Source organism: Astatotilapia calliptera, chromosome 22, assembly GCF_964374335.1.
Source record: "Astatotilapia calliptera chromosome 22, fAstCal68.1, whole genome shotgun sequence".
In the NCBI taxonomy this organism is placed as follows: domain Eukaryota; kingdom Metazoa; phylum Chordata; class Actinopteri; order Cichliformes; family Cichlidae; genus Astatotilapia; species Astatotilapia calliptera.
The window spans coordinates 35,366,571-35,388,782 of NC_137442.1; the positions used below are offsets into that span (position 1 = coordinate 35,366,571).

At 42.0% G+C, this 22,212-nt stretch overlaps 1 protein-coding gene across 4 annotated transcripts in view; it reads left to right on the plus strand.

Annotated features, from left to right (window-relative positions):
• Positions 1–413: 413 nt before the first annotated feature.
• Positions 414–22,212, plus strand: part of gatad2b (GATA zinc finger domain containing 2B) — a 37,818-nt gene continuing 16,019 nt past the window's right edge. For all 4 annotated transcript variants that reach the window (XM_026155614.2, XM_026155616.2, XM_026155615.2 and 1 more), the window contains exon 1: positions 414–552. The gene's annotated coding sequence lies outside the window, so the exon portion shown is untranslated. The remainder of the gene's footprint in view (positions 553–22,212) is intronic.

Genomic DNA, 22,212 nt, shown 5'->3' on the forward strand with positions numbered 1-22,212 from the left:
TCCTCCCTTGGGTCTTTGTCATGCATGTAATGACAGAATACCCGTTAGGAAACGGGTGTAACAAGAAGTCACTAAAATTCTCCTCGGAAAATGTAGCTGTTGTTTTTGGTCGCTCAGACGTCGTTGGGTAAAAATTATTTGGAGCAGCATAAATGATCCGGTTTAGTTCAGTGAATACAACCAAACACTGTTTTTTTCGTCTCGTTTGAGGTAACATGGCTCTCCATATAGACACAGACAACAACACTACTACCATCCAATCAAGCCGCACTCTGTCTCCGCCGCGGAAATAAACGACCAATCAGCTGTCTGTCTGGGTCCTCTGTGGAAACGAACAGCCATTCATTGCGCTGTCTGGACTTCACGGAGAGAGCGTCTGACCAATTAGCTGGCTGTCTGGATGCACCGAAAGGGTGAGTGTCTATCGAGGCCCAATCAGCTTCTCAGTGCTGCCTGCCGGTGCCGGGGACTGGTGGTGAGGGGCTGCTGCAACGCGTCAGGACCGGACCGTGAACCCGGAGACGCTACACACTGAGGCGAAAGGAGATACAGGTGAGTCCGAGGATGTGTACGGGGCCTGGTTCTGGTCAGGGATGTTTTGAAACGGCAACTGTGGATTTGACGTCGCAGCCGGACGGTTATTGTGTCGTTTTCCTGTTAGCGGATACGCTGATACGCTGTCAGACAATGGAGCGCCTTTGCTTCGCTATTTATTGATGCATGCTGACATGTTGGCGACCAGCAATGCCGCCTGCAACTGTTACTTTACATTTAAAGGCCTCCAGTCGCAACACAAACACTTATGGATCTTTTTTTATCGTGTGTGGCTTTTTTGTTTTGATAAGCGCCGAGCTGCTAACGGACGTGTTGTAATTACATTCTGATGGAAACGTTGGTCGGAGTGCCTCCAATCCGTTTCATTGTTTCATCCAGAGTCTCTAGGGGTTAACTCAGACTCGATAAAGAAACACGGTCTTTCAGGTACTAGTACAAGCTTCTTGAGAGAACAGTGGAATGAGACGAGGTCGTGAGACGGTTTTATTGAAGCAAGGCTATATAAAGTGGCGGATTAAAAGGCGCTAGGAGGAGGCCGGGGGTGCTGATGGCTCTCAGCAATTAGGAAGAAAAATTCGAAATGCATCAGCCATTTACGTAGAGACTCAACTGACTCCATATGCACCTAAATGGCTGCCTGGCGCCTGTCAGCATAACCAACATTTTACTGTAAGGGCAAGGCTTTACTCGGGCCAGACGGCTGATTGTTTCCTGATCGGCGGATTAACGGAGGTGGATGTCGAGATGACGTTAGACACCAAACTGGAATCAATATTTAATGTGTGCTGCTATTATTCTTTGGTGCACACAAGCTCATTTCAGACAAATTGGTGCCTCTTCAGCCTCTCTGCTGCTGCTGCTTGCTCGGGATTTCAGGCAGTCACATGCTGATATTTACATTGACTTCTTTCAGTCGCGCTACATAGGATAATACAGTACAGTTATCTTTGAGGTGAAATGGAGACGGATATCTGTGCCTTCCTCTCCTATAAGAGGTTTGTCAACAGGAGCTAGCCATTTTAACTTCATCTTCATACAGGATTGACTGTACAACTCAGATCTTTGCCACAGGAAGACTGTGGGAATAAAAGCTCTCATTGTTTTGTCACTTTTCTCTTCTTTATGGCAAATTTGTGACAGTGTGGCATTAAAGCAACGCCCGAGCCTTTGAATGTTAGGGTAAACGTTTCCAGACCTAAAACATTCAGCCTTCCACACACTTGGTGATTGTGGGGTTGTATGAATGAAAGGTCCCTGCTGTTGAGTAGTAGTGTAATCTCAGCTGTGGAGTTTTTTACTCGTCCTTTTTCTTGAATCTCCTGGCAGCCATAGCAGGATACACATCCTCGCTGCCACAGTGAAAGCTTTTTACATTTTTGTAGTAGTGTACCTCCTTGATTTTTAGAAAGGTGTGACAGTGTGGAAAAAGTAAACAAAAACAATGTCATGGTTTGTAAGTAATGTATTGTCTCGACTAAAAATGGAACAAAGAAAGCATTTGAAATGTCGAAACTAAGAAATGTTGCACATTTTAAATTTGATGCCAACCTTGCAGTAAAAGTCGAGGACGGTGGTTTAAAAAATAGTAGATGGAAAAGTGAGTGGTGCTTAAAAAAAACATGGTTATTGTGTCAGTAATGGTTAGTTATAAAGTGAGCATTTATCCAGCCTATAAAGGATTCTATATGAGACAGAAATCATTCAATTTCCATTTCATACCTCTTTAAGAAGTTATGATAAAAAAAAAACTTGAAACAATCCAATAAGATAGACTTGTTTTTTCCCAGGTAAGTAACTATTTTACAAATACCATCAGCGTTGGAGTCAGAAGGCTGCGCTGAAGACCAGCAGGTTTAAAGCTCCTTTGTTTCAGCTGAAAAGAAGGAAACATGAGCTCTGTAAGAATACATTAACATTGCTTAAATAACAGTTTGTCCAGACACTTAACAATACTTTGGTACTGATGAGTCTGGAAGTGGTACTAGTTTAATAAAAGGCTGTGGTACATGTCTCAGTAACAGTCCGTAGAGAGACATGGCTGTTCAGAATAATATCCTGACTTTGGACGCTTTTGTGTATTAGATACAGGTATGTTTCTGAACTTTCATATACATGCGGTTTTCCATGCTTCCCAGTGGCGTCTGTGGTGTGATGAGGTTAATAAATTTTTTGATCTGTTCTTGAAAACCTAAGACTGTAATATTAAAGAATGTCCAAGTATATTCTTGGAAATTTCTTATTATGATCTGTGACCAGGGGTGGAAATTAGCACCCGCCACTGGCCAAATGCGGGTAAGTTTATGAAGTCGTGGTAAATTTGAACAATGCAGAAGCCACCATGGCGGATTTAAGTTTGAACAGAAAAAACTATGTTTAATTTGCACTCCTGACCTGTCGTGGGCAGATGTGTTGCTGCCAGTCTGCTCTAAATGCCGTTATGCGATCTGAGCAGGTACTAAAATGTGTCGTCGACAGATTGGCTGGTCAGTAGCGTCACTTGACGAGTCACGAGCACGTCTTGTTCACGAAAGTTAAAACTGCCATCTTTGAAACCAGGCAAACAACGCTGTGGTTCACGAGTGATGAGAAGCCACAGACGGAGCAGCAAGTATATCGTCGCCTCGACGCCGCAGGATGCCCAAACACATTGCAATGGTGACAACCACGCGGGTTTGGTAGTACTGGTTTACAATGGAACACCAGTCGATCCGAGTCTTGGTGATCCGTGGCGAGTCGATCCGAGGAGGTACTAATGGAAAAGGGGCTTTTGAAAGAGGGGAAAATTCGAGCAGTTTAGCAATGTGGTGTTACATTTGTGGAGCTAAGCAGGTGGCAGAAACAAAAACACTCCTCAAGAGGTGTTACGATGGGACGTTAAACGGCAGTTTTTTAACGAAAAATGGAAAAGAAGTGACAACGGCGAGTTACGCGACTGGCTCACTTTTGATGAGAGCAGCCAGTCAATGTTTTGTTCCAACTGTCGGCAGCACACGCCTTCCAGCAGCAAGACTGATAGCTTTATTGTTAGCACAAAATACTCGGAATTAGAGGCCACGAAGGACCTCGGATTGTCTAAAGGCCATAAGGAGGTGAAATGCATCATTCAAATGTTACACACAAAATAGAAAAATAATGGCTGGTGAAAAGTTTGAGTGGCCGATACAAAAAGTGAAGAAAATCTATAATTTCCACCCGTCTGTGACAACAGTCTGATATTTAAAAGATTTTTTTTTTCATATTTTTCCATCTCTCTCTCTAATCAATTATGGATGTTGTATAAACACCTGTTCCCACACAGAGAAAGGATTTACCTTTTTATGGCCTGACTATGCACACGGCTGTCCATATAGTCAGTATACTCGATAGATGTGGAATATGCTCATGTGTTCTTCAGAGGGAATGGCTGATGGGGGGGAATCAGTCAGGCTCAAACTTAAAAACAAGAAGGTTTCCAAAGAACTTGTTGTGGCAAATCCACTTAGCCAAAAAAATGGATCGAAATCAGTTGTAGAAACGATAGTCTTTATATAAGGCTTCAAAAGGGGGAATGTACAACAAATAAACTGCTCGACATCAGAGCAACATATAATGGCTTCCCGAAAACTTTCTTCTTGCTAGCTAAAAAAAAACCCCAGAGTAACTTTTGTCTACCACAAAGGATTCTGGGAAACGCAGTTTTCTAATGAAAATACCTGTTAAATGCTCCCCTTTAGCAGAAAATTAAATCTATAATTAACAGCTCTCACTAAACATGTGACTAACACTTAAATCACTTACAAAATAACCAAAATGCTGTTAGCAAACAATAAACTGCAATAAAGTTACAACAGAACTGTTGCAGTGGTGGCCCTCTGTGCAGTCTGGGAATCCCTATGCTCCCACACTAATCTATCATTGACACGCCCATAGAGAAAGACCTGCTCGCAGATCTGTGCCTCCAGCTCATCTGCAGCGACTGCCCCGGGCTACACTGCAAAAAGTGAGAGCGGGATGTGACCAGATGAAACAAAACCTGAGCGGTTGTAAAGACACATTGGGAACGTATGGCTGTGCACAAGGAAGACAACAGCATAAACGTTTGGTTCGGTGATGTTTTTCATTCGTCATGTACATCACTGTACAAAGTTTGTGGATGCAGTCACTCGGGAATCTGTCATCGTATGATTTTTAATTTGGTACGAGATGTGCGTCTACTAGAAATTTCAGATGAGTTTCAGTGTCACAAGTCAAGTGTTCTGAGAATCTTGTGTGTGACTCTTATGAAGGAAATCACATTGGATATTCAAAGTCAGACCAAAGCACATGTACTAAAAATCTTAGATCAATGGTCACAATCAAGCTTAGAGGTCAAGTTTTTCTAAAAATCTAAAAAAACAAAAACATGGCAACATAAGATTTTTTAAAAAAAATCATACCATACGTTACACTACTAAAAATCTCAGACAAGTTTGAATCCCGATGACTTTGGCGTCAAGGTCAGAGGTCAATTTTCTGAAAATCACCTGGGATTTTCAGATTTATGCTATAGGTGCATCTACTTGGTGCCAGAGGGGTACTTGTATATAACCAAGCATGAAAGGTGCAACCATTTCCACTGTGTATGTCAGCATGGAAGAAACCAGCACTACCTCGGGTATCGTGTGTTTTAGGGCTGCATCGGTTATTCTAACAATCGAGTATTCTGTTGAATATTCCACTGATTAATCGAGTAATTTTAATTAAATTAAAAATTAAAGATAAAAAAATTCAAATGAAAAATCTAATAAATAAAGCTATGTATGTGATCTAAACTAAGGCATAAAAAAGTATCTTTGCTTTGTCTTCTTGGAGGCTTTCTGATGTTAATGGGGATAAAAAGAGTTCTGTTTTATTTCCTGAGGTAGATTCGGTGTGTGTTCATGTTTGGTTGGTTAATGCTTAACCCTAAACCAAGACATGATGGTGGAGATGGTAATTAACATTAATAATAATGTTAATATGAGTGATGGAAGAGATCCCTCGTCCTGCAGGCATTGTGTACTGTAACATGGTCCTGTTGAAAATCCCAGTCGTTACCAGTGAGTCATGGGCCTTCAGTCATGAGGGATGCTCTCTGCAACATCTGGACGCCTCTGAACCTCAGCCGTCCCGCCTCAGCAGCGATGGCGTGCTGCTTATGCAGTTCAACAACCCGACCACATTCAAAAAGGAAAGTTTGTTTGCTTTTGCCATCAGAACGTCATGACAGTGTGACTACCTGACAGAAAATGAGAATGAATCCACATTTTTGCACAGATTTGGCCTTTCAATGTGGCTACAATGTAGCTGCCATCACCAGTGTGAATGGGTGGATGACAGGTTGTGTAAAGCGCTTTGGGGTCCTTAGGGACTAGAAAAGCGCTACACAAATACAGGCCATTTATTTTACCATTTCAAAGGCATGTGCTCCTAATGTTTAGATCAGCTGTAAGATAAGATAACTCTTTATTGTCATTGCACAGTCATACCTAGTACAATAATACAGCAACATTGGAAACTGTCCCGCATCAGCACTATGTACAACACAGCAGCTCAACGTAATAAAGAAAAAAGAAATAACTGAAACATCCTGTTTCAGTTTAAGTGCTGTCAGCCTTGAGCTGTCATTTAAACATCGTATCAGGCTAAGTTTAAAACAACCTCTGGATGCTTGCTGCAGATGTTTTGTTGTGTAAAGCAAACGGTGGTGGACGAGCACCTACAGTTTGTTGGTCAGGTGGTTTGATGAAGGACTCCCACTAGCCTTTTCCTGGCTCCATGTTCCAACTACGACAGCATCGTATTCGCTTTGTTATCATAGTTTATGTTTTAAAATGCTGGCGGCGTAGGCGTAACTTTGTCAAGTTACACACACATGCTGCTCCTCAATACGTTTCTATTCCAGGTCTGTTTTTAGTTATAAATGCAGGTGAAGCACTCGCGTGACAACCGTGCGCCACAGAGCCGTGGATTAAAAGAAATGTCGAAGCAAAGTTTGTGTCGAGGATTATTTATAATCAGATTACTCGATGAATCAGCCTTATTATGTTTCAGTGTAATACATGGTGCGAAGTGCTGCACCTTTAAGCAATATTTAAAACTCGATTTGATTAACAAGGATAATAACTAACAGTCTCTTATAACTCTTAAAATACGTATAAAATTATAATATGCATTAAGAATTTGTCCATTTTCTCTATAGTCACAAAAACACGTACCAGGGTGGACAGAGGAGCAATAGGACAGGATGTACCACGGCTGAAAGCTCGCCCCACCCTGTAAATATATGAAACCCATCAGGATGCAGATTTAATATTATTTCACGGCTACACCCGTATTAACTTTTGGGTTTTGTGCCAAGAGCGAACTTTTAAATAAAATAGACATTTTTATGAGAAGTTAACGTTTTCCTGGTTTCACATTGGTTTTACCATTTCACTGATTTAATTTAATGTATCCTTTTTTCTTTTTGTTTTACTTAATAAAAGTCTCATGTCAACATCAATTTCTGTACAAAGTGCTTGCTCATTTTAATAAAGTCAACAGCTTGAGAACTCTTGGTATATAAAGCATACCATGATTTTTTTTTCTTTTCTTTTTTTAAATAAAACCATGGCAGTTTATTCTGTTTCAAAATAATATCATTTAAATGTGATTAAAAAAAAAAAAAAAAAAAGCTTTTCTTTGCCACCTTCGTCATGGAAAGAGTCCCTGCATGGCATTTTTGGGACAAGTGTCCACAAAACCCTGACAGTAACAGGGATGATGTTTTCTCAGCCATTTCTACTCATGTGAAGCACAACCGGCTAACACATGCAGACGACAAAAATCTTTTTTAGTATTTTATTCAAGATTAAATATAAATAAATAAACGTAGCAGAGTGGACATGTTATGTTTTTCCACATTAATGAACCATGAAGAAAGAGGTTGATCAGTGTGTGATATTTACTGAACCTGGTCAATGATTTCACTCCTGAAAAAGTATAACTTACTGTAATTTATGTGACTAGAGGAGAAGTGAGAGGACTTGTTAGATTTCCTAAACAGTATTGGGGGTCGGGCAATTTGGGAACACAACTTATGTAAAAATGTAAATGTTTAAAAAAAGCTGTAGCACATCTGTGGGAACCCCAACACATGTACCATTAACACAGCGTTTCTTGGTCGCTGCAGATTTCTTTATTCACCACCAAATTTGCACTTTCCAATGATTTGCACTATGTTGTCCAGTCAGCTCGAGCTCACTGCTACACCTTCACAGGCTACACCTTCACAGCTGGCAGCACTAGACTCCTGCTGCACACACCTTGATCCCAGCGTGCTACTGTGTGAAATCAGAGAGACATAATTATATGTTTGCTGGCATATGTGCCAGCCAGTTTCCCCTGGCACTGCCCACCCCGTTCCCTGTAATTGAGCCATAAACCACAAACCACACCCTGCGACCACATACCTCCATTCTGTGGCCTAGCCTACTCCTCCCCCCATGAACAAGACAGGAAATTGGCCAAAGCCGTCTGCACCCCTGGCCTACAGATTCTTTTATTTAAATGGTCTTAAGGAGCGATACCAGTGATTGATCCAGGCATGGCCTCTTTTTTTTGTGATGGAAAGTGGGAAAGGATGAGCAGTCTGGTCGCACACTTTGATAGCTTTTGTCTCGAGTAACCCACTGGTGGGGTCGACCCCCTTTACCTGCAGGGACAAAACAGGCCTCATGCTTGAGGCATCAGTCTGCAGAACAAAAACAGTTCGGAGTGTGATGCAGGTGTTCCCCACAGAGAGCCTGTTTCAGTCAGACACTGCGAACACAGCTCTGAGCTAGTAAACCTGAGCTAGTAACCAACCACATGTAAAAGCCAGCTTACCTTTTGTTTGGTCTTGGAATGGTCTTAGTACCCTAGATACTGATAACGAGATAGCAGATACCTCCCTCCGTCCAAACACCCACTTCTCCGTGTTGGCCACGAGCTCTGCCGCCATCAGAGATTTCAGCCAGATGTCAGTGCAAATGCTGAAATCATGTAAAGGCATTGGAAAGTGATGGAGCTTTCAAGCTGACAGGAAGGGTGACTGTTACGGCCCTAGCAGGGCCTCTCTCTCTCCTGAGGGTGCCTGTGTGGGCGTGTCCCACTACCTCCTACCTGAGATGCCACCTTTCCCTCCGGCACAGCTGACTCCCATCAGCAATTAAGGGTATTTAAGCCCAGAGCAGGGTGAGCTCTGGGCCAGAGTGCCATTTGTGTGGGTACAGCTAGTGAGCTGAGTGTTTTTGCGGTGTTTCCAGCTGGTGAGCTGTGTTTTGTGGTTGTCAGCTAGTGAGCTGCGTTTTCCTTTTGACATTTTGCATTACTGACCAATGCCTGAGTTTTGTTTGTGTTACTTTTATGGTGATAGCGGCTTGTCCGTCTCTTTTAGTTGAATTACTTCAATAAAACTGTTTTATTTAACTGTTTCGCCTCCTTGACTCCTTTTTCTGACCCGGTCACTTTTGTTACTTCCCCCTCCCCGCCTAGACCCCCCAGGGGAACGTAACAGTGACGAATTGGTAAAACCATACAGAGTGGAAAGCACCATCTTTTCCTTCTGGAGACAACCATACTACCGGCAGATTCCCTTAAGTCCAGTGAAAAAGTGAGCTGTCAATGTGAGCAGCCAGTTACCTCTGAACCATTTGCCTTTTGTGTTCAGGTAACCTACAGAGCCGTGAACGCACCATCAGACATGGGCGAGTTTCAAAGTGGTGCAGTGTAAGTGTGGTGGGACTGGGCGGAGGGGAACACATCCTCAAAGTGATTTTGGAGTGCAGCAAAATCAGATTTCTGGGCTTGTGTCAGATGTTTGGATTGTATACCAAAAGCTACTGACAGTCCAGTTCAAAACTTAATAGGAACATTTTTTCATACTGCCTTATCATCTCATCTAATCGACTGCGAGAAAGGAGAAAAACATATTTATCAATGTGTCAGAGCACTCCTTACATTGTGGTACATCTTATCACTCTACCATATCACAGCAGAGTGAGGTGGCAATGAATTTGGAATTTCAAGCCATAGCTAATGTCTTCTTCAGTCTTCTCACCAGAGAAATGGGTCCTGCCTCGCTGTGCTTTCAGCAGGTTGAGGTGGTGTATCTGTGTGGCTCCACCCCTGATCATTTCATAATCAGCATAGCTTACTCAGTAGCCCTCGCCACTAGGTGAGTAACTTTGAGCTGGATGAGTAACATCAGTGCTTTCTCTCTGTGTGTCTAGCACCTTATGGTCGTGGGCCTGTTCATCCCAGTCTGAGGTCCAGAGTGCTTTGAAGCAGGTTATCATCAAGGATGTCTCTACATTGCTGCATTCGTCTTTCTTTCAACTCTGAAATATGCCTGCAGCAGGATGCTGCCACAAACATGCTTCGCTGTAGGGATGGTACTGGCCAGGAGCCTGGTGTCAGCGCTACATTCAGACCAAAGAGTTAAACCTTTGTTTTAGCCGACTAGACAGTTTTGTTTCTCATGGTCTGAGAGCCTTTTAGGTGCCTTTTGGCAAACTCCCGGCAGGTGTTTACTGAGGAGTAGCTTCCGCCTGGCCTCTCTACCACACAGGCCTGATTGGTGAAGTGGTGCAGAAATGGTTGTCTTTCCTCTACAGAGCAATGCTGGAGCTCTGTCAGAGTGAACCTTGGGTTCTCCGTCACCTTCCTAATGCCGCCGTATTTGTTGTGCTTTGGTTGGTTGTGCACATCTTAAGTTTTAAAACCAGGTGCGTTGTCCCACAGCTAGGTTGAGGACACAAATGTATGATTGTGTTGGTTTTTACCACCATTTTGATGATATTCTAGTGCAGGCGATCAGAGATATACAGACACATGAAAACGTGAGACTTTGTGGAAGAAAAAACAAAAACCACTCAGCCAAGTCTTTGCTTCCAGTTTTGAGTTGTCTCTGTATCAGCGTGCATGCGGCTTTATTGTCCTTCAGGAGAATAATGTGATGATATGGTGGCGGCTATGGGGCCTTACATAAACAGGTATGTGTGTGCCTTTCCAAATCATGTCCAATCAACTGAATCTGTCACAGGATGACTTCAATCAAGTTGTTGAAACATGTGACAGAAGGTCAGTAGGATGCACCTGTACTTCAATTTTGAGTGTCATGGCAAAGCCGTATGTTATATTTTAGTTTATTATTTTGTAATATGTGGATTTCAAACACTATTTTCACTTTGCCACTGTGAGGCATTTTAAAGTGAAAAATGAATTTGATCCATTTTGGAATAAGGCTGTAGCATGACAAGTGGAACAGTGTCCTGCTGTTAGGACGCACTGTGCTTTGAAGCAGTGTAGTGCATTTATTTTAGCCTGTGCAACAGAAAGATATGAGACCAACTATATGAGCGATTAACTGGTTTGGTGAAATTAACAAATCTGTTTGAGGCATAAAGAATCGTATATTCAGAAGAGAGTGAAGCAAATTGAAGAGAATTCTAAAGATGCTTGAAATCTATTGTGAAATCGACAATTTCACTACTATTAGAATATACTCTCATATCAACAATCAGAATTTTTCAAAAAATAATTATGGGAAAGTGAAGGTTACTACAAAATGCCAAATCATTCTAGAAATCTTTCTAATTATAAAATATTGATTCTTCCTGTTTCACTTATTTATGTTCTGGAATCGATTGTCATATTAATATATTAGTAATTTCTGTAGGTTATCATTAACAAGAACACTGTGTTACTGGGAGCGTGTAAATGATTGGTAGGATCTACTTGTTCTTCCGCCTGTCACAGTGATATGTGAAATACGGCTGCAGAAATGCATCACGGCTCGTGTCCTTGCTCGTTTTGTTGACAATAACAGCTGATCATAGACGGAGCCAGGACGCGGTTTGCGATGCATGTGGCAAGAACACAAACCTTGTCAAACACAAACAAAAGTAAATCATAACACTCAATATGATGATGAGGAGGAGAGGAACAGTTGCTGCTACGGCGACACAGTCCTTTGGTGCTGCAGGCACTGTCCAGGAACTGAGAGAAGATGTGGAGCTGTTTGCGACGTGTAGCACTGCTGCTTCGGAAAGCGACTAGGTTTACATTTTTGTGTCAATGTTTAAACAACTGGAATTCCCTGCATGCCTAAAACTGAAAATGAGTTTAACTTGGAGTAATATGTGTGTCGGTTCAGTTGGTAAGGCTGTTGAGTAGATCAGTTAAAGTGGATTATTTGAATGATTAGGCTTTAATGACACAGCGTCCTTGCAGTACACTGTGTAATATCTACGCATACATCACGAAGCTCGTTGAGAGAAGGTCAAGGTTTCACTGTCAGCAAAGCAAAGGGAGGATGTTTTGAAGAAATAAAAATATCAAACATGTTTTGAGTTTTTCACACAATTTTTTGTTTACCACGTAACTCCGTATGTGTTCGTTCATAGATTTGATGCCTTTAGTGAAAATGTACGATATAAATAGTCATGGAAATAAAGAAAAATGAGAAGATGGGTCCAAACTTTTAACAGGTAGTGCACGCTGCTTTAGATTTTCCAAGCGCATTAACTTTTTATACAAAGTATCAGATCAATGTCGTCAATAGTAGCCTGAATTTTTCTTTGTGTCAGGTCGGAATGGAAATCAGTGGTGTCGCACATCACTACTTTGTAACAACTTTAATTAGAACCTGTTACAAGATGTCTTTTTTTTTTTTTATATGTAGGAAGTTTTTTACAAAAAAAAAGTGAGTTAGCGCAGATCGCAGGGCTGCACGTGTCAATGCGTTAACAAGCTAACCGCGCTAACATGTTGACGCCGGGCAGCCCCGCGCACGGGGTGATCCGCAGTAACTCGCTAAGATTGGCTGAGATGTGCCACGTTAATGCGGTTATGGCGTTAACGTCATTTTAACGAGATTAACGCCGACAGCACAATTTCTTTCTTTTTTTCTTTTTATTATCTGTCATTTATCTTATTTCATGAAAAATAAAGGAACATACCGAACAGTGGATAATGGGATACAAGTGCAGATGTGAGTTGGTGTTTCTGTGCGACATAATGAAATCCCAAAAAGTTGATTCTGTTCGTCTGGACGTGGCGTTTTCAGAGAAATGTTTCGTCATCATCCAAGTGACTTCTTCAGAAACTTAGATTGTGATGCTTTATTAATACTTACCATAGCATGTAGTACAGAAGCCTCTTCTTTTGCCTTCTATATAACATTTGTTTTGTGGATAAAATAGCAAAATATTTTATAGGAAATATCGAAATTATCGAAATATAAAAATTTGAGAAAATGAAAATTCTGTCAAAGTAAAGCACGAGGTTACTAGGGCAGATTCAAATGAATGAAGTTTGAACTTTGGCCAAAAAAGTATTTTTGTGTGTTTTAGGAGCAGTCGTGTTTCCAAATAATTAATTTGGAAATTATTTTGCAGAGTTTAGCTAACCTGCACAGTCCTGTGGGGTGGTTAGAGTACTAGGTTTTCAAACCTGATGTCTGATACCTGATATGCTTAGAAAATGCTCAAAACTTTCAGTACCATGGGATGCAAAAAAACCCAGTACATAAGAATCTCTCAGGTGGTGCCAAAAAACGACGACACACTGTTCGGTTGTCTGAGGTGGGCTGTCTTGTGACTTGGTGTCATTGTTGATGAGGTACAGTTGCTTAAATACTGTTTCTGTCTAGTTGCAGGTGAACCTTTTGCAGCCTCATTGTAGGACTTTTTAAAAGAGTTTAAAGTTTTCAGAGCATGTGCAGAGCCTTCTTGTGCGAGTGCAGACATCACCAGGTTGGCTGGCTGGCTGCTACTAATAGACTTAACTTACTAACATCCATCAGCATGTCCGCAAGGCAACAAACCCTTTGTGTTACGCTCTCCTTCACTTTCATTTGGACTTTGCTTTTCCTCACTTTTAGTATGAACTAATCCACTCAGTGAGATAATGTGGGTAAACATAAAAATTTCCACAGCAGCTGCAAACAGAATTTCTAAACCAAAATAAGGTGATAAGGTTACCTGCTATCTCTTGATATCTCTTACTCAGAGACTCCTGTTGTTTTTGCTGGTCCCAGGCGCACGCTTCCTCTGCCGAAATAGTTTGATGAAAGTGCTCAACATAATTTGAAGGTAGACTATTCTAAACTCAGATACTGAATGCCACAAATTCATTTTTCAACATTAAACGGGGCAGACGTGTCTGTGTGCCAGTGCAGCCATGGACCTGATCTTCCCGTAACCGTTGTGTTGGCTTTAAACACTTTTTCAGCAAAGCCTGAATTTTCTAGTCTTGGAGGACATCCCAAAGCTCTTCTTTGGAAGTTTGCTCTTTTGTTCCTCCTAGCTGCCTTTTGAAGGTCACTCCATGACTGATAGGGAGACAATGTAACACTATGTCTTCTTTTACTGCATTGACAATATATTTGGTGTCATAGTTTTGCTGAAAAATGACACGGCTACCAGTCAGGTTCTTTCCACATGGTTTGCACGGTTGATCAAAATCTGATATTACTTTTCTGCATTAATATATCATTAATTTTGACAAGATCCCACCACAACTGGCTGAAATGACTCAAACCATGACCGCCTCCACTGATTTTTACAAATGGCTTTAGACGCCTTTTCTGTTGACCTCTTCTGTAATATTTGAACCAAAAATTAAAAATGTGGATTTGTCGCTTTAGAAAACCTGCTACCACTGATTTCTGGCTGAGTTTCTGTGTAATCTGGCATACCTCTGTCCTATTTGCTTTGCTTAAGAATGACTTCTTGAAAGCCACCCTTCACTGAAATGAAACTATTTTGGATTAAGTTTGGCGAACAGATGGATAAACTGAAGGGTCAGATACGTGTCTTTGGACCTGTGTCAAGTCTTTTCTTCCCTGTTTCTTGAGGACGTGACTTTCAGATACTGTTCATCTGTAGATAGGCCTGCCACTTCTTCTGACCTCCATGACAGATGGCCGCCCCTCCCTGGAGGTTCTGCTGGAGGTTTCTTCCTGTTTAGAGGGAGTTTTTCCTTCCCGCTGTCACCAAAGTGCTTGCTAATAGTGGGTCACTGAAATTATCCACTAATATGACATGTTATTTTATGCCTCTTAAAATTCCGCTGTCTTTGGGTTGGCTCAAATGTTTTGCCAGGCACCACATATACTGTATTGCCAAAAGTATTCACTCATCTACCTTCACATGCACATCAACTTGAGTGACGTCCTATTCTTAATCCATAGGGTCTGATATTGTGTCGGCCCACCCTTTGCAGCTATAACAGCTTCGACTCTTCTGTGAACGTTTTCCACGAGGTTTAGGAGTGTGCTAGTCATTCTTCCAGAACTGAGGTCAAACGGTGATGTTGGATTAGAAGGCCTGCTCTAATTCATCGCAAAGCTGTGCTGTTGGGTTGAGCTCAGGTCATTGTGCAAAAAAGTTCTTCCACACCAGACTTGCACATCATGTCTTTATGGACCTTGCTTTGTACACTGGTGCACAGCCATGCTGGAACAGGAAGTTGCATAAAATTGTCCAAACATTAAGAGTTTCTTTAAGTGGCACTAAGGGGAGCAAAACTCCTGAAAAACAACCCCACAACATGATCCCTACTCCAGCAAACTTTACACCTGGCTCAATGGAGGCAGACGAGTACCGTCCTCCTGACAACCAGAACCAGAGTCCAGTGCTGGCGTGCTTTACACCACTGCATCTGATGCTTGCATTGCACTTGGAGTTGTAAGGCTTGGATGTAGCTGCCCAGTCATGAAGCTCTCACTGTTCTTAAGCTAATTTGAAGACCACATGAAGCCTGCAGAAAGTTGGCGACCTCTGCACACTATGCACCTCAACATCTGCTGATCCCACTCTGTGATTTCTTTTTTGTAGCCTACCACTGTGTGTGCAAGTTGCTGTCGTTCCCAATCACTTCCACTTTGTGATACAGCTAACAGTTGACAGTGGGGTATTTAGTAGCAACTAGACGTGTTGCACAAGTGTGTGCTGCACCCTGAGCTGCAGAGAGTGACCCGCTCTTTCAGAAATGTGTTTGGAGAAGCAGACTTTGTGCCCACGTGCTGGATTTTATACACCTGTGTCCACGGATGGGATTGGAACACCTGAATTCAATGATTTTCATGGGTGAGCTGAATACACTCGGCAATATAGTGCACATAGTTAAAGTCCATGACTTCATGTAAATATGCTGACAATGAGCAGATTTTGAGCAAACAGGAATTTTCGTCTTTCTTTTTCTTTGTGAAAACAACTAAAGGCAACTATAGGCTGATAAGATATCGTTACATTTGAGATGCAGAAACCTTTTAGAGGGGAAAGCAGTGAAAGGATGCAGATTGCGTCATGGAAAGCAAGACTGCAGTAATTGCAATTCAAAAATCCTTGTTGCATTCAAATGTGTTTTAGCGTGTCAAACATAAGTTTCCTGGGCTGAGAAGTAATTTCATATAACATCTTTGTGACATGGATGAATTTGAAAACGTTGACATCAGTGGTTACTAACTGTCACCTTTACAGTCTTCTTGGATATAATCGGTCTTCAGAATTAAAGATGCACCAAATGCAAATGCAAGTCTGACCTGCTGATTCTGATTCTAGTGTTTCTACTGAGACTATAATGGAAATCTGTAGATGTGCAGAAAGTTTCTAAAGCGTATATGAGTTTGGAGATGTGCACGCACATGTTGCTGGTGGTGTTTATGCTTTTCATTTAAATCTGGAATGATACATCTGCTGCAGATGTAATCAGTCACCAGCATCTAGCAATGGTTATGTCTGAAGCACACAAGTGTTACATGAAAGTGAAATGTGTGGAGGTTAGCATGTTGTGCAGATCTGCTGACTGTTCAGTGTGGGTGTGTTTGTGTTGATGCTCTGCTGGCTGCCACATTCAGCCTCATTTTAAGATGTCTGTACTTTGACTAAACGTCTCCTGTTCCTACAGTTTTCTTTCTGTTTCTTTGTTTTTTGTCCTCTGTGGAAGAGTGTATGCCCCACCCTTTGGTCTAAAGCAGTCAGTCTTTTCTTATCAAAGGGCCTCTCAAAGAGGAGCTTTTCTTCATTCAGCTCTCAAAATGCAGTGGCTGCCCTAACACTCCAACAACGCCCACACCCACCCGCCTGCTCCTCCTGCTCGCCTCCCACCGCGTTGTTTTTCTTTTTCTTTTTGGATGCATGCTCGCGTGTCATTCTGTCTGTAAATACAATAAGTCAAAAACTTGTGCTTGAATTCAGATAAAATGTCGTATGGGTGCAGAGCGGGTCATGGTAACCATGCAAGAGCATTTGCTATATCGAGGTCATCGAGGTCTTCAAAGCCAACGTAAAGAGTTATTGGTTGAAATGTACAAAAAGCCGTATATTTAGGAACCCTGATCCTTACAAGTGTGGTGTGTACTATCAACATACAGAGTACCTTATAAAGGTTTTAAATAAGCTATATTTAACTACCTTCACTGTCAGTAGATTAAGGTCAAAGGGATAATGTTATATAGAGCTATTTAAAACTGTTTGTTTGTTTGTTTTTAAATTGCCATTACTTGTCCTGACAACACATCAGTCTATACAGAATAGTATGTAGGGATTTTAAATAAGAAGTTCGCACTTCTGACCTCTCCTCCAAGGTCAAATAAGGTCAAACTTTCAGAAAAATGTTTTTATCTTTAAAACTATGATTAAAATTAGACTGCCTTTGTTTGTTTTGGCAACATTTAAGAAATAATAATGGTTGAAGGGGAATTCAAATGATTGTCTGGATCCAAATATCATGTCACCTTTGACCTCTGAGCTCACTATTACATATATATAATCATCATATCTGTCTTTCTTTGACTGCAAAAGTTGTGATATCCCATGCAAGATGGCGGCACGTAGGCACCCAGCAGCTAGGAGCTCACAGTTTCACAGAGCATGTTTCTGTGTGAATGATTGAGGGTAAACTTAGCTAAACTTTAGTGTCTCTGTGTGATTAGACTGGTGCATGAACGGTAGGATCACACTCGCACACTGGAAGCACTGACTGTGCTGTGCAGAGAGCTGACAGTAGTGATCATCGCTGCAGTGTACGTACCACCTGATGCTAATGTTAGCATGGCGGTCTCCCAGCTGTACACCGCAATAAACAAACAGTGCAGGTCTGTCCTGAGGGAATTTGTATTGTCGCTGGGGACGTCATCCAGGCTGGTGTTAAGTCTGTACAGGAGTATGTTGCCTCATCAGCGGAGGAGACGAGACTGTACAGCAAGGAGGTTAAAAAACTGGCAGCATGGTGGTGTGAACACAACCTGAACACAAGTCCAACAAAGACATCCTTAGGAAGAAACTGTTGGTGGCTTTTTACCACAGCACCATCGAGGGTGTCCTCAGCTACTGCATCATGGCTTGGTGGCAGACGGGAAAATGCTGCAGATCATCGGCTGTGCCCGACCATCTCTGAAGGACTAAACTGGCAAACAGTGTCTCAGAAAACTGCTGCCCACTTGTCTCACCTTGGACAGCACCTGTTCAGCCTCATGCCCCCTGACAGGAAGTACAGGTGTTTAATAAGTAGGACAGCCAGGCAGAGAAATGGCTGACCGCTAAGCCCAGTGAATCGACCTACTGAGCTCCCCAGCTGCAGTCACAACGCTGCCAAATGTAATGTTACATGATGGTACAGAACACTACAATAACATGGTACAATGTTCAGTATGACTCACACTCTGTGGCTGCTGCTACCTACCAACAAGTGCATCATCCTTTTTAGTAGAGCAGTGTTTTTTGTCTATTTATACTTTTCTATTAGCTATTTTTGTTGTATTTGCTCATTTTTCTGTGAAATGAATCACGAGTGAACACATGTAAGGATGAATGTCCAGCTGGTCTGCTCACTGTACGAGGCCCAAGTACAGCGACATCTAAGCTGGTCTTTGTTTTTAAGATCAAGTTGTTCATGTCCAGGTATTTACAGAACAGCACTTATTATCCAGACCTGCTCCTTACTGTTCACAGACAAAATGCAAAGCTGTTCCCTTAAAAGTAAAAACGGCCCAGAGAGAGAACTTTGGGTTGTTTGTTGTTTGGGGTTTTTTGCCACCTTGCTGTGATATCGTTGCCACTAACTGCTACATAATAAAAGATCATTTTGAACCCTGAGCTTACAGCCCAGCTCAGCTGTGGTCGAACTCATTTCTCTTTCAGAGATTTTGACTTTTCAAAATAAATTTGGATTAATGGGCCTTTTTTCTTTCTTTTTTTTTTTTTTTAGATGCTAGTGTGTAAAATTGTATGCATATTTTCAAAAAGCACAGATAATGAGGGGTATTGTGTTGTAGGCTACTTCCATTGTAAACATGAATCATGAGGGTTAAGTACACAGTAAAGTCGAGCTGATGCCATCAAGTATGGTGCTGTCTCACTGAGCTGTGCTCATGTGCTCAGAGGTCTAGGCTGCTGAGTTTACTAAGTCAGAACTAACAAGTAATTACAGACTCGGCCTCAGAGGTTAGCGATACATGAACCCATCAAAGAATGACAGAAACAGTGCAGTGATGACCTGCTTTTCAAGATGTATTAAATCAATCATTTCAGTTTTAATTAAGTAATGGGCACGGTGGTTAGCACTGTTGCCGCACAGCAAGTGTGGAGTTTGCATGTTCTCCCCGTGTCTGCGTGGGTTCCCTCGGGTACTCCGGCTTCCTCCCACCGTCCAAAGACATGCAGCTTGTGGGGATAGGTTAACTGGATAATCCAAATTGCCACTAGGAGTGAATGTGCGAGTGAATGTGTGTGCGAATGGTTGTCTGTCTGTGTGTTGGCCCTGCGACAGACTGGCGACCTGTCCAGGGTGGACCCCGCCTCTCGCCCTATGACAGCTGGGATAGGCTCCAGCGCCCCCCGCGACCCTGAAAAGGAGAAGCGGAAGCAAATGGATGGATGGATTAATTAATGGCACATTAGTTAAAGTAAAAATCAATATAATCCAATATAAAAATGAGAAAAAGTACACAATAGCACAGCATATTAGATGACAACATTTGGGTTAGCAAGACAGCAACCCTCTGGTTATTAAATCTTGTATAATTAATCTTTAATAATATGTTTGTCTGTCATTTTAAATATTTTCACAATATGTTTAGAATATGATATCTAACAAATTTGTCATTAAATTCAGTGTTGCTCTGGTAAATCTCCCAGTACATGGATCTTCCTTCATAGGGTTCTATAATATTGATTGTGCGGCTGGGATGATGTGTTGACATGATAAATGGACTTGTATGTAGTGGTCACTTTGTTCACAATACCACCAACAAACTGCTGTAACTAGGGCTGTTTGATATAACGATTTTACGAGTTGATGTTAGTAACAACGACGGTAAACCCAGCGTGTGGCTCCGCCGTCTGCTTGTTTGTTTTCCACATAAACCTTTCACAATAAAGCTGAAGTTCCTGTTGAAATTTTTCAAAATAAGCTAAAATGATGACAAACAGAAGGACCCGTCCAAACAAATCGAGGACCATGTTCCTAAACGCGGGGCTGCCTCTGTAGCATGGACATGGTTTGGTTATGAAAAGTCTGACACGGACCAGATAAAACTGTACTATGCAAATTATGGTGCAAACGGTCCGCACCTCAGACTCAAACACAACAAACCTCTACAACCACCGACACAAGAATCACGCCAAAGAGTGTGAAGAGAGTTTACGCATGAGAAGAAAAGAAGCTCCAAATAAACCTTAGACTCAGACGTTAGAACAGGCTTTTCCCCGCAGCACGCCGCGTAATAAATACTCACAAAGAAAATGGCGGCCATTACAACCTCTGTCTAAAAATATATAGTTTCACGTATCGGTCAAAACACTCTCCTCCAGGTACACAGCGCCCAGCTGAAAACACTTCATACAAGTCGAGCTGCCCGAGATTCACAGAATTTACAGAAAAGTAACATTTTTGTGATTGTATATGGTTGTCAGGACGATAAATGTCTTATATCAGGATATGAGATTTTGGTCATATCACACAGCCCCAGCTTTAACGTTTCATTATAGAGTGAAATGAAACGGGAACAAATTCTGTTTTTGCGACAGGCTGTGAGTAACAGTGTCTGAAGATGTCATTTAAGACTGAATCTTTGCAAAGTTTATCCCTGAATGATTCATAGGTTAGTGTTCAGTGGTTGGACAAACAAAACATTTCTCCGAAAACTGGTGAAAAAGCACCGGGGGTGTACGGGGGCACTTACACAGTAGATGCTTCTTCATTGTTAGCGAGCTGCACTGAAACAGGGGAATCCACCCGTAAGCTGTAGCATGTGGAGGAGATGGTGTTTGAGTCAAGTGCCACAAGCTGAAGTCTGCCCTGTCCCCTCTGTCAGGTTTGTCCGGAGCTGGCAGAGGGTTTGTCCTCAAGTGACATGATATTCTGTACTAAGAGCGTATGAGTGGTGCTACATGCTCTACGAACCTTTTTTAAATGTAGCCTCATGGCCAGTGTTAAATCTGTTAAGGTTTTTTGTACAGGGCTCCATGGTCTAAATGTCCTATTTAACCTCCTAGGACCTGGGTCCACAAATGTGGGCATCACATTTTGGGTTATTTAGACCAAAATACTAAATTTTGCTCTACAAGGGCCTGATATGCACTTACGAGGACGTTATGCTGCCACTGTTCTACTGAAATTTTAGACGAACATCCTCATATGTGGCTCTCAGAAACAAAGACCCGGTAAAAAAAATAAATCTGGTAATTCTTTGTTTTTACATTCATCGGGTCCCAATATGCACAAATATGAAAAATGAATGAATGAAGGGTTCGGGTCTTAGGACCTTTTATTTCAGTTATGAAAGGATCACTGCAGGTAATTACTGAGTTAATTACAGTGTAGTCATTTACTGTTTTGTGAGTAACGTGTATATTTGTGCAAATAACACAAAAAAAGGTCATAGATGCAGTTGTAATTTTTGAACGTGTGTCCCTGTTAGGAAAATGTATGAAATGTATTACCTATATTTAAGATGCTTTAACTTGTAAGCATTTGACATTTCATACTTGTTGACGTGATCGGGGCGTGGGCAGGATCTGCAGGTGATCTTGTGTGGGTACCTGGTTACTGGATGAGTGATTGCAGTAGTTGGACGGCGTCACGCGCTGGTATCAGATGGATCCTCAGTACTCATTCATTCTGCTCTGCTCTTTGTTTCCTACTGCACACTCCCCCCTGCTTAGTGTCTTGGTCGCTGTTGCCCCCCCCCCCCACCAAAAAAAAAAAAGAAACACCCCCGTAATACCACCCGCACACAAACAGGACATGGGGGTTGGGGTTTGCATGTTGTTGCATACCCCCACCCCTCAGGCAACAGTAAAACAGGAATTGATTAGTGGTATGTCTTAAAAATAGATGACTGGTTGTCATAGCAACCCCCACAATGAGCTGTTGTCTCATTTAATAAAGAGCAGTCTGTGCATAAGGTGTGTGAGTCGCCTTATGTGCTGTGCATCCACAGACAGCAGGTGAAGGTGTGTGTGATTGTTGTTGTATTTTACTTGTGATCGATTATTCAGGAACAAAGCATCAGCATTCTCCTCGCAAGTCCTGTTGGGTCTGAATCTTTATCCCACAACCATCAAGTCCTAAGCTGCTCCCCACTACCAATTGCAACTCTGTTGCTATGGGCGGTGTTCTGATCGGCCT